Genomic DNA, 10441 nt, shown 5'->3' on the forward strand with positions numbered 1-10441 from the left:
AAAAAAAATCAACATAATCTTGCTCTCTATTATTTGTGTTTAATATCGAAGAATCAGTTGAAATCCAAAAATACAACAGAAGCAGAAAGACGCCGAAGCATCGACATCTGTTGAAACACTTTCAGCGGCTCACTTTTATTGATTTTTTCCTGTTATGTCTCCCAGCTGTTAAAATATGAGAATGCATATTTCTGAAAGGGTTTCACAGAAATCATCACTGCAGAGTTTTCCATCATCAGCTACAAGCGAGTGCTCTCTTGTCCCTTGTCTTGGGCTGTCTCCCCTTCCCTCTGCCTGGCTGTCTTTCTCCCTCTTCCCTCCCTCTCTTTCTCTGACAGGGTTACGGGATTAGTAGCTGTGTCTTCAAAGGCAGGACCATATGCGTGCAGATTTACTACAAACACACTGGGGATAATTGCACCGAGGGCAAAGGATTTACACTCCAGCAACGTAGGATCACAGGACACTTCACTGACTGCTGGTAAAATTTCACTATTACCTTTCGCCGGCTCGACAGAAACCCACATGCAGCACTTTATCCATTGTTCAAGTTAAGACTAATTTTCCCTCTGAATCATTATGTGACTCATAAAACATTTGCGTGTGGCAACTCCCTCCTCCTCTTCATCCCCAAAGAAAAATATACTAATTACACAATTCAGCCAAGGTGCACTTAGGTGCTGAAGTGTTTAAAGGGGGCATTAAAAACAAATACCTCATCATTGTCGGTTTAAGGGGCTATACTGAGCGTGGAGAGGGCATATGGGAGGGAGAGGCGTGATGGAGTGATGTGAAGAGGTTCCCTTGTGTCTCTTGCAGTCTGACACCAGGTGATGTTTCAGTTCCTTTACCTCACCTTCGCTCCCAGCTGCTTGGGTGTAATAAAGACTTGTGTAAACAATCGTGGCATGGAGAGACAGAAAGTGAGAGGTGAGAAGAGAAAGGTGAGGAGAGTTCGTGAAGAAGGTTGCCTTTGTGAGAGCTTTTTTTTTTTTAAGGATAGTAAGAGAGAGAGAGAGGCTGAGTGAAAAAAGTACCGCAAAGTTTGAAAGTCGAGCTCATTTTCTCCTCTTGCGGAAGAACACATGTGGAGAGCAGGTGTTAGTGCCAGCTGTGGCAGAAAGAGGAGACACAGCAAGAGCATAGGGAACTGCTCCCTCTACAGGTCATTCTGAAGTACTGCAGCTCAGTGCTGAGGACAAGGGATAGGTCAAGACATGTCCAGGCAAGAGACCTTTCAGTCCAGGGACTGATAGCCCCTCACAGGGTAACTTGAGTCAGGTGTCTTACAGACCTCAATCAAAACATGAATGAAGACCAAAGCTCAGAAAGATCACAACCACTAGTGTGTTCTGCAGAATTAAAGCACAATATCTTCTAAGCCTGGTCTGTTTATTATGAGGCGGGTCAGGTCAGTGTGGCAGCAGTGAAACTGAGCAAAATCCTTGGTTTTATGTTCTAGCTTGAGATGCTATTGATGCCAAAACTCACTGTCTCTATAAGTGATGTAATGTCAGTGTTATACATCCCACCACAGGGAAAGGGAACATAAAGCGGAGGGTAATGTTGTAAAACACAATGGAGCGTTTTTTACAGCTTCATGAAAATGAATGAATGAATGTTTCAGGACATGTGGTCTTTCTGCCTCACTTCAGAAATTAGTTGATGCACTCTTAATGGTGTAGTCCTTTCTCTCTCCTTCCCATTCTCCTTATTCTGTTCCCTTTATCACTCCATGTCTAGTTGCCTTGGCAGCAACGCTGAGACACAAGCAATTCACATTAAAGTCATGGTGAAAAACTATCCCAGCATGACACATGTCCTAAGTAAAAAATACCTAAGGCCGGTGATTTATTCAAGCTTGTAAAGATTTTCCGTTCTTGTATGTGTGAGTGTGTTGTTTCCCTCCTGTATAACTCCAGTATATAGTGTCCTGTATATATCCCAAAGTGTTTGGGTGAAAAAAGAGAAAAAGGCCAATAACATCCAGGAAATATGGCAGTACACGTTACATTGTTAAAAACATGGTGCTAAAAATACAATTGAAACACACCAGTATTACAGTGATAATGAATTATCAGACAAACCTGTAGTGACCTCTCAAAACTGAAGGATATTTAAGATATTTTGATATACAGTATCATAAAGAATATGTTTTTTTGCTATATTCATTTATAGTCCTTGTTTGATTTTTATATTTTAGAACAAGTATTGGATGAAAATCGTTTTTTGTCTTCATAAACAAGGTTTCTAACCGTCAACGCCATGAGAAAAATAAATACAGAAAAGATGGATGGTGCCACGGGACACCCCTGCTGTGTACTAAAGCCTGCCAGCTGGTAAAGGAAAGCTTTCGAAAAGGAAGCTTCGTTATTGATTTGGGCAATATGTTGGCTCCAACTTCTGAGTCTCTACTTAACAAACCAAATCAATCACTGTTTAGGATGCCAAAGCTAAAATTTCACTTCAAGTTGTTTTCAGGGAAATAAGGAATGAGTGTTTTGTCCTATGCAGCCATACCACAACAAAATGATTACAGCAAAAAAAAAAAGAAAAAAAAAGGGGGAAATGTGACAGCTAAATTGAGGCTTAATTAAACAAGATGTGCACTGGGAACTGTTAGGCATTGATCAAAGATTTTGAAGTTCAAACATTTGCTGAATAAAAAATATTTAATGAAATTGTCACAGCCAAATACTCTGTTACTGTTTCAGGCAAAACAGTCAAATTCTATCATCCAATTGACCAATCCAAAGTCCCATCCCCCTTAGTTACTGTTGCGCATCCATGAAGATTGTGACACTAATCAGCAACTCTACATTGTAATGCTACCTTTCAACAGACGTAGGTGTCCTTAGTGATGGTGTTGATGCATAAGCATAACAGGAAAGGGGAAGCTGACTGAGATTCTACTGCCTGCCAAACTTGCTCAACTCTTATTGGAGCACAGGGCGAAAAGAGGCGGGACTTGGGAGTGGCCAATTATTCCGTTAAATACGTGATTTGTGATGGTGGCTTCGGTGGAGACGCACCAGCCAAACATTTAGCCGTTTGTTTTGTTAATGTCTGGATGTGGATGTTGTGCACTGAACAGTTTTGTTGAGGATGGAGAATCGTATTTTTTAAGGTTGCTGACCACATCCTTCGTTAAGCCGTTGAAGAAAATCCTCATCGCACAAAGAAAAGACTTAGACTTAAACATTACAGAGATTTTGACCTGTAACAGTCAGAGGGGTCCTCACATACAGAACGAAAACAAGGACATGTGATTATCCTGTCTGTGTTATGATCAGTAATCTTTGAGCCCCGTGTCCTGACAGAGGTCGAAGCCTTACTTTTTTTTCACGGTACATCACAGAGATAATCTCCAGATGAAGCTGTCTTATCAGTAATTATGTTTAATCTCCTCCTCAGTACGTGGGGTTAATAACCCTGAAACCTTTTCCTTCTCTTGAAATATTGACAGTGAAGATGTTGTGACAGTTAAAGTACACCGTGTGTTAGTGTGCGTGTGTGTGTGTGTCCGTTCATCTGTACACATTTATACCACAAGCTCAAATAGAAACCCTTAAGGGTATATATTATATATTTTGCAAATCTTTGCTGCACGTTTATGTATGCGCGTGTGCCTCCATACGTGTTTATGTCCTTGGGTTAGCATGTTTGCACATTCCTGGCCCTCCAAAACCATGAATAATAAGCTTTACTTTGACGTGCCCTAAAGATGAACTTGAGAATCAGCATCGTTTGACTTCTTAGCTTTTGACATGGCTGCCAGTCAGCATCAGTGGTTGGATGAAACCAGAGCTGTTGCCCTCAGAGGATCTTCTCTCACCCTTTCTCTCTCTCCCTCCCTGTCTCTCCCTTCTGCACTGATCTGTCTTGTTCTTTCTGTCCTTCGCTCTGTTCTCCAGTCCCTGCTTTCGCCAGGTAAATCTGTTTCATATGACTTTGCAAAAGGGGGCCTCTGCGAAGGTTAACACCGGAGTTGCAACTTAAAAAAAAAAAAAAATCTATTCTGTGCTTTCTGCAAATTATTATTCATATCTGATATACGCAACCAAAACCAGAATATTTATTTATCCATGTCTGGTGGCATAACTACTCCAAGCTAAGTTTGGCATTCCTCGTGTTACCAAGGATCAAGGATGCTACTGTTAGCTTAGCTAAGCCAAAAGACTGAAAACAGCTCACCTGCCCTTGTAGAAAGGAAACAACATGAACATGTTAAACACAGCTAAAGTGTAAAAACACTAGTTGTGTTAAACAAACAGACCCCCAGTCTCCAGACATTGTGCTAAGGTGAGCTAACTATCTGCTGGCTGTAGCTTCCTATTGTAACATTCAGACACAAGAGTGATATGAATCTTGTAGCTCTCATAGCAATTAAACTTTGGATATGTTTTCTTTCTCTGGACTTTTTTTGTGATACTTGGGCACTTTCTTTGTTTGAACGTGCACATGGATGCACATGCTTGCAGGAGCGGATACACGTGTGGGTCTGTCGCTGAATCCATGCATGCAGTAGTTCATGGTTGCAGTATATTTTAATTATCCCCAAAATGTCCAACCTGTACACACTGAGAAGTTCAAGCAAACTAATCCAAACCCATCGCAGATTAGTCTGGATTCTCTGTTTTCAAAGCTTTGATTCTTCCCAGCCGCAAATTGGCAAGTGGGAGATGATAGTTGACTGTTGCCAAGTTACAAAAGGTGAGAGGTTAAGGAATGCCTCTCCCTGTGATGGTGTTTTCAGAGAAGGCCAGTGAAAGTACCGCTCGCTCCTGGATACTTAGGACATGCTTGTCTTAGCAAGGAATCAAACAGTGATGATTTGGCTCTGTCTCTATTTGACTCTTCCGTCTCACTGTGGAGGTTTTATCTCTAAATTGTCTCTGTTTCTTCAACTCTGGTTTGTCTCTGTGTCCGTCTGGCTTTATCTACGTGTCTCTGTCAGTCTCCCTGTCCTCTTCACCTCCTCACGTGTCACTGGTTCAGTTGCTGCTGTGCGCTTTAACAGATAAACAGTCTGCTGCCACTCTATGTGAGAGCCAGCAAAACGTTACTTATCCAAGAACATGCATGCACAGACACATACTCACGCCTGCAGACAGCAAGGTCAGTCATACTTGCTAATTCAAACATGATCAGATAAGTAAAGGAGATCTGACCAGGTCTGATGTTCTCACAGATATTTTCTGTCAACTGTCAACCGAACCAATAACATCCAAGGTCCAAGGTCCCTGAACCAAAAATTATCTTTGGCGCCATTTCTCTGACTAGAAAATGACATTCAGTCCCCGCTTGGTGTCAGATATCGTCCACATTTCACTGATCGGTTAAACTTATCCCGAAGCTCATCTCCGTCTCACACATACAGCCTCTTTCTGCTTCTGTCACTCGCTTTCTCTATGCATCTCTCTTAGCCACACGCACGCTCACGGAGATCCAAGATCATTATGGAGAGCCGCTGAGCCAAAGACGATCAGAGAACGCAGGGCAGCTTAACCCAAAAACCCCAAAGAGCATGATAAGTAGCCTTTTACATGGTCTGATATTATCATATTCATGCCTCATTCATAACAGACAAACTGATCAAAAAACCTCGAGCTGTTCCAAAAGGTCATCTTTGGGTTCACTGTAGGTCAAGCTAACCCCATGAAAGCTGAGGGTCATGGGAAGCTGCAGTTCTTGGCTCGACCGGATAGGAACTTCACTGACAGGTTCTCTTGGAGGATGTTTGTAAAATGGCCGACCACTGATACCACAGTAAAGAGCAGCACTCGATGACTGTGCGCTGTACATCCTGGGCCAAGGACATGGCGAGCACATCATGACCAATGATCTGAACCAGGGAGGAGGCACTGAGAAAGGAGTGGAAGAGTGTGGCCTTTACTCTGGGTTTGGAGTAGGAGAGGACGTGTGTGTGTGTGTGTGTGTGTGTAAGGGAGAGAGAGTATGTGCCTGTGTTTTAGTGGGTTGAATTGGTTTGATTACATTTGGAGATAGCAATCAGCTCCATTCCACTCGCTGCTTTATTGTGTTTGATGTCCGATGAGCATCCAGATGGAGCAACTCAACACGCATAGCCGGCTAATGTACACACAGACACGCACGCACACACATGGTGGAGAGGAATCTCAGACGGGGCACCGTTTAACCGGCGTGCTCTGAGCGAGGGCTCGTGTTTTCTCCTGGTTGTGCCAACACTTTGTATGTGACGGCAGCAGCGCAGGTGAAAAGAAAAGGCGAGCCGGACGCCATCTGCTACCGCCTTCTGACATCACGTTATCTCTTTTCCTCGCTTTATATTCTCCCTGTTTATTTGTCTGCATCTGTATCAGTCTTAATAGCTCCCATTTTTGGGGGCAAGTGGTTTTCTTTGTAAGTAAACACATTTGGAAATGCTCTGTCACTGTTTAGGGTGGGAAAGAAGTGTGCGTGTGTGTGTCTGTGAGTGATTGTGGCAGGGAGGTACGGCTCTCTCACACACACACACACACATGCAAATGTTTGACTCGATGCCGTGGAAACGGGCGATGTTTGGTCCTGATAGTTTCTCTCTCTCTTTAATTGTGGGGAAATGGGTTTCAGATGTTACTGCGCGACTGATCACTTTGGGCCCCGCTCGGCCCCGTCATGTCCTCCCAAACCACATCAAGGCGCCCGGGGCTGATGTGGGACGATAGCAGCCCAGCGAGGGAGGCCCACTGTGGGGCTGAAATGCTCCTCTGGGTGCCCTTGCAATAACAGGATCCACATTAGCAGTAGCCGTGTGATGAGTCTGCTAAGGTAGGCTGTGTTTGCTGCCTACCGTGTGATGTGTGACGCTGCTACACAAAAACAACAAATCACACATAATTGGAGCAAATGATTTTTGGCTATAGTTTGTAGCTCGTTTCTGTAGTTTGTTCATGTTTTTTAATGTGTTTATAATCTGATATATAATAATTTATATCATCAATAGTGGCGTTTGGCTTCTGTGCTCTCATGTTTATGTTTGTGGTGACAGCCAATTAAAAAAGAAAACACAAGGCTACGTTAAAAGCTTTATGAGTGCAATCAAATGAATGAAAACTGTCCTCCACATATTTTCAGCACCTGTTGGAGAGATGGTAGATCACTGTGGGTGTAACAAACCCACATTCCAGTAATAGAGTCTTTCGGTTGCTTCGGTTTGTTTTCCTTGGATGACTCCTTACCCCTGGGTGAGGACTCTGGTAATTCACATGGGAGAATGTAGGGGTTGATGTCATGTGTTCCAGCATTAAGGTGGGGGGAGACACAAAGGCAGAGAAAGAGGGAAATGTGGTATGCAATGCTGCCCTCTGCTGTTGGGTTAAACAAGGATGGCGTCTCACTTCAGGGAAAAGCCTTTTTCCCAAATTATGATTGCCTTGCCTCCCATGGACAAAGACCCTATAAAAACGAACACAATGCTAAGTAACAAACCTCTACTTGATCGTGGTGGAAAGAAACAAAATACATTTACTCAAGCACTATTATCGCAGTACAATGTTGAGGTACTTGAGGTAATTTATGGGTGCATTTCAGAGGAATATATAGGACTTATTACTCCACTACATTTGTTTGACAGGTGTAGTTACTTTGCATTAAAAAGCATATCATTAAGCAGTGCCGCCAAAGACTAGATCTGATGGTTTTCCATCAGATTCTTTCATTTAAGTAATTGTTTGATGCCCAAAGATTTAAACACATCCGATAATTCATTTTAAAAAAAATAAACAAAAGAGAAAAAGTCTAAAAACTGACTACAGTTGTCCTGCTCCACTTCCTCTCAAATTTATGGACCCCCTCAATTGGGAACTGCCAGACAAATCATTACTGTAAACCCCCAGAATCTGATTTTCTCATAGTTCTCATAGTCATAATTAGTCCCACCTTGTTATCTAACTGCTGGTAACTGATGGATCTTTCTTCGAATTGTCAGATTAGTCAGATGAGAATCTGTAAAAAAATATGGCTTTTCTTTTTTGATTGCTCCTTTTATAATCAATAAGTGTTATACGGCTTATCAGTGTGTTTGAGTAGAGATTTATGCTCTGTATTTCCTGGGTAATTTCCAAAGGGATTTTCTCTTATACCAATCCATCTTCAATATTTTACAGTATTACATGTGATTTAATTGTCCTTTTCCCCCCCTCTGTCTTCCTTTAAGTCTTTCTGGAATATCTCATTCATTCCCTGGGCACCTGGGAAATGCAGTCCCTCTGGAATGTTCTGGATTCTGTGTCTGTCCTGGGGTCTCCTCCTTCCATGGATCATAGAGGTAAGGGCCCTCCAGGGACAACTCTGGCTCCTGACCCATATTTTACCTAATGTTATCTCTTTCTCTCCCAAGAGTTGTTCTCACAGATTGTCATGAGTTCATCTGCAATTCATCTCTCTCTCCCTAATCAAAACAAATGTAATCTCTAGAAATAACAGTGAAACACAAGATTTTTATTCAATAATCATAATTTATATTCGCCCATGTGTGCTTTGTACTGAAAACCAGCCATCATTTCAATCTCTATCATTTATACATTTATTAGGAGAATAATCTCTTTGAGATGTACCAACTTATTTTGCAGGGGGGGGGGCTTAATGCAAAATCGCATAAGATACATAAAGCAAACAACACAAACAACACACTCCCACTGATTCCCCTAAGAATGCCAAAGGAAATGTGCGCATACAAAGCTATATACCTAAATGTATATTACATTTACATGCACCTACACATTAGAGATCGATTATTTCCATATCTCAAGAATAACTGGAAGCATGATTAGAAGCTAGAGCAGGTTGTTTGAAGATAAGTAAAACGAGAGGTCGTCCAATTTCATTAGAAATTCTAGGGATTAAGAAAAAAGTATACTTAGTATGCCTTAGAAAATAAGATGACCTATATAGAATTAAAACTTAGTTTTAAGTAAGAAGGATAGTTAAAAATTAACTGCAACCATTGAAAATGTGTTCTAGATTCATGACAGCTGACACACACCAATAGAGGAGGCTGGTGTTGAACAGGTTGAAGATGATACCTCTAAAGCGAGCGTGTTCCCTCAGCTCGGAGGCTTTTCCTATTTAATTCACACAGCATTTGTCAACGTCTGTGTGTGTGAACGTGTATCTCGGTGTGTGTTTGTGTTGATGTGACAGTGGGTTGGAGAGGAAAACAGGGAGGGGGGAAGGAGGATGTGGGAGGGAGGGGAAGTTAGATAGCCACCAGTTGATAGAAATGTATCAGCCAGCTGGCCAGCAGCCGCAGAACTGTGGAGCTCTCCCTGATCTCTGGCTCAGAGAAAATACAACAGCCAGAGGCTACAGGGGGCTGAAAGGGGACTGTTTGCATTGAAGCTCACAGGCCAGTTGTGTTCTGTTGCAGTTAAAATGGATATTATCTTAAGAGTGTTTGTCTTTGTGTTTCATTTGGCAGTTTACAATGGAAGTGCTAATGGTTTTCAGTGGTCAATGGTCAGTTGGACTCGCACCTGCTTTGCAAACATGTCACCTCGTGTGGTGAGCCTTTAGCGGCTGTTTGACGAAGAATAAAATCCAGTCGATCCAAAGCTAATGAGATTTGCTTAAATAAATATCATATACAGTTTTGGTGCGTTTTATTTTAAATTTACACACAAATCCACAGAAACCAGGACAGATTACAGTGCCTCTGCCCTGTGGCCATGATAAGCCCACAGACAAAAACATAAAACATCTGTTACCCATATTTTGTGAACCTTCCAAGAGGAGCAATCCGAGGTTACTCTAAGAAGGTCATCATCACTTCAATCTCTGTCTCTCTCCTACCCAGCTCTCTCTGTGTCGTCCTCCTGCTCTCTTTCAGTAGCTCCTATTGAGCATCAAAGCCTCAACACTCCGGTCCTATGGAGCAGGAATCTCCCTACTGTGTAAACAGCACTACAGTCCTTCCCAACTGTGAAACAGATTGGATTTGAACCTGCTTGTGAACCGCAACATCAACACTGCACCATTCAGCAAAGGGAAATTAGGGTGTGGGCTGAAAGAGATTCATCTTGTCTTGGATCTAATTTACCTAAAGCACGAATTAAATATGGATGGTGACTTGTCACCAGTTTTCAAGATAAGATGTGTGGGGTCCATCTCAAAGTGTTAATGTCATGTCATGGCTGTGCAGGACAGCGACACAGGTGCAGTTCATTATATAAAGGTGCATTTTGGATGGAAAATACCAGGAAATGATTAATATTTAAAGAATTCTGCATCAATTATGGAACAGGGATCAGAATTTGAACAGATTCCTGTTTGTTTCTGATTACTGCTTTGATTAAAGTGGATGAATTAAAGCTTTATGTGAAGAAAATCAAATGGTGTCACCACTGTTGTTATTTTCATGTAATGTTTGTGTCTGAAAGACTGTGTGTCACATGGTCCTCCAGCCACAGAGGAGACAATG

Source organism: Chelmon rostratus, chromosome 13 (assembly GCF_017976325.1).
Source record: "Chelmon rostratus isolate fCheRos1 chromosome 13, fCheRos1.pri, whole genome shotgun sequence".
NCBI classification, from domain to species: domain Eukaryota; kingdom Metazoa; phylum Chordata; class Actinopteri; order Chaetodontiformes; family Chaetodontidae; genus Chelmon; species Chelmon rostratus.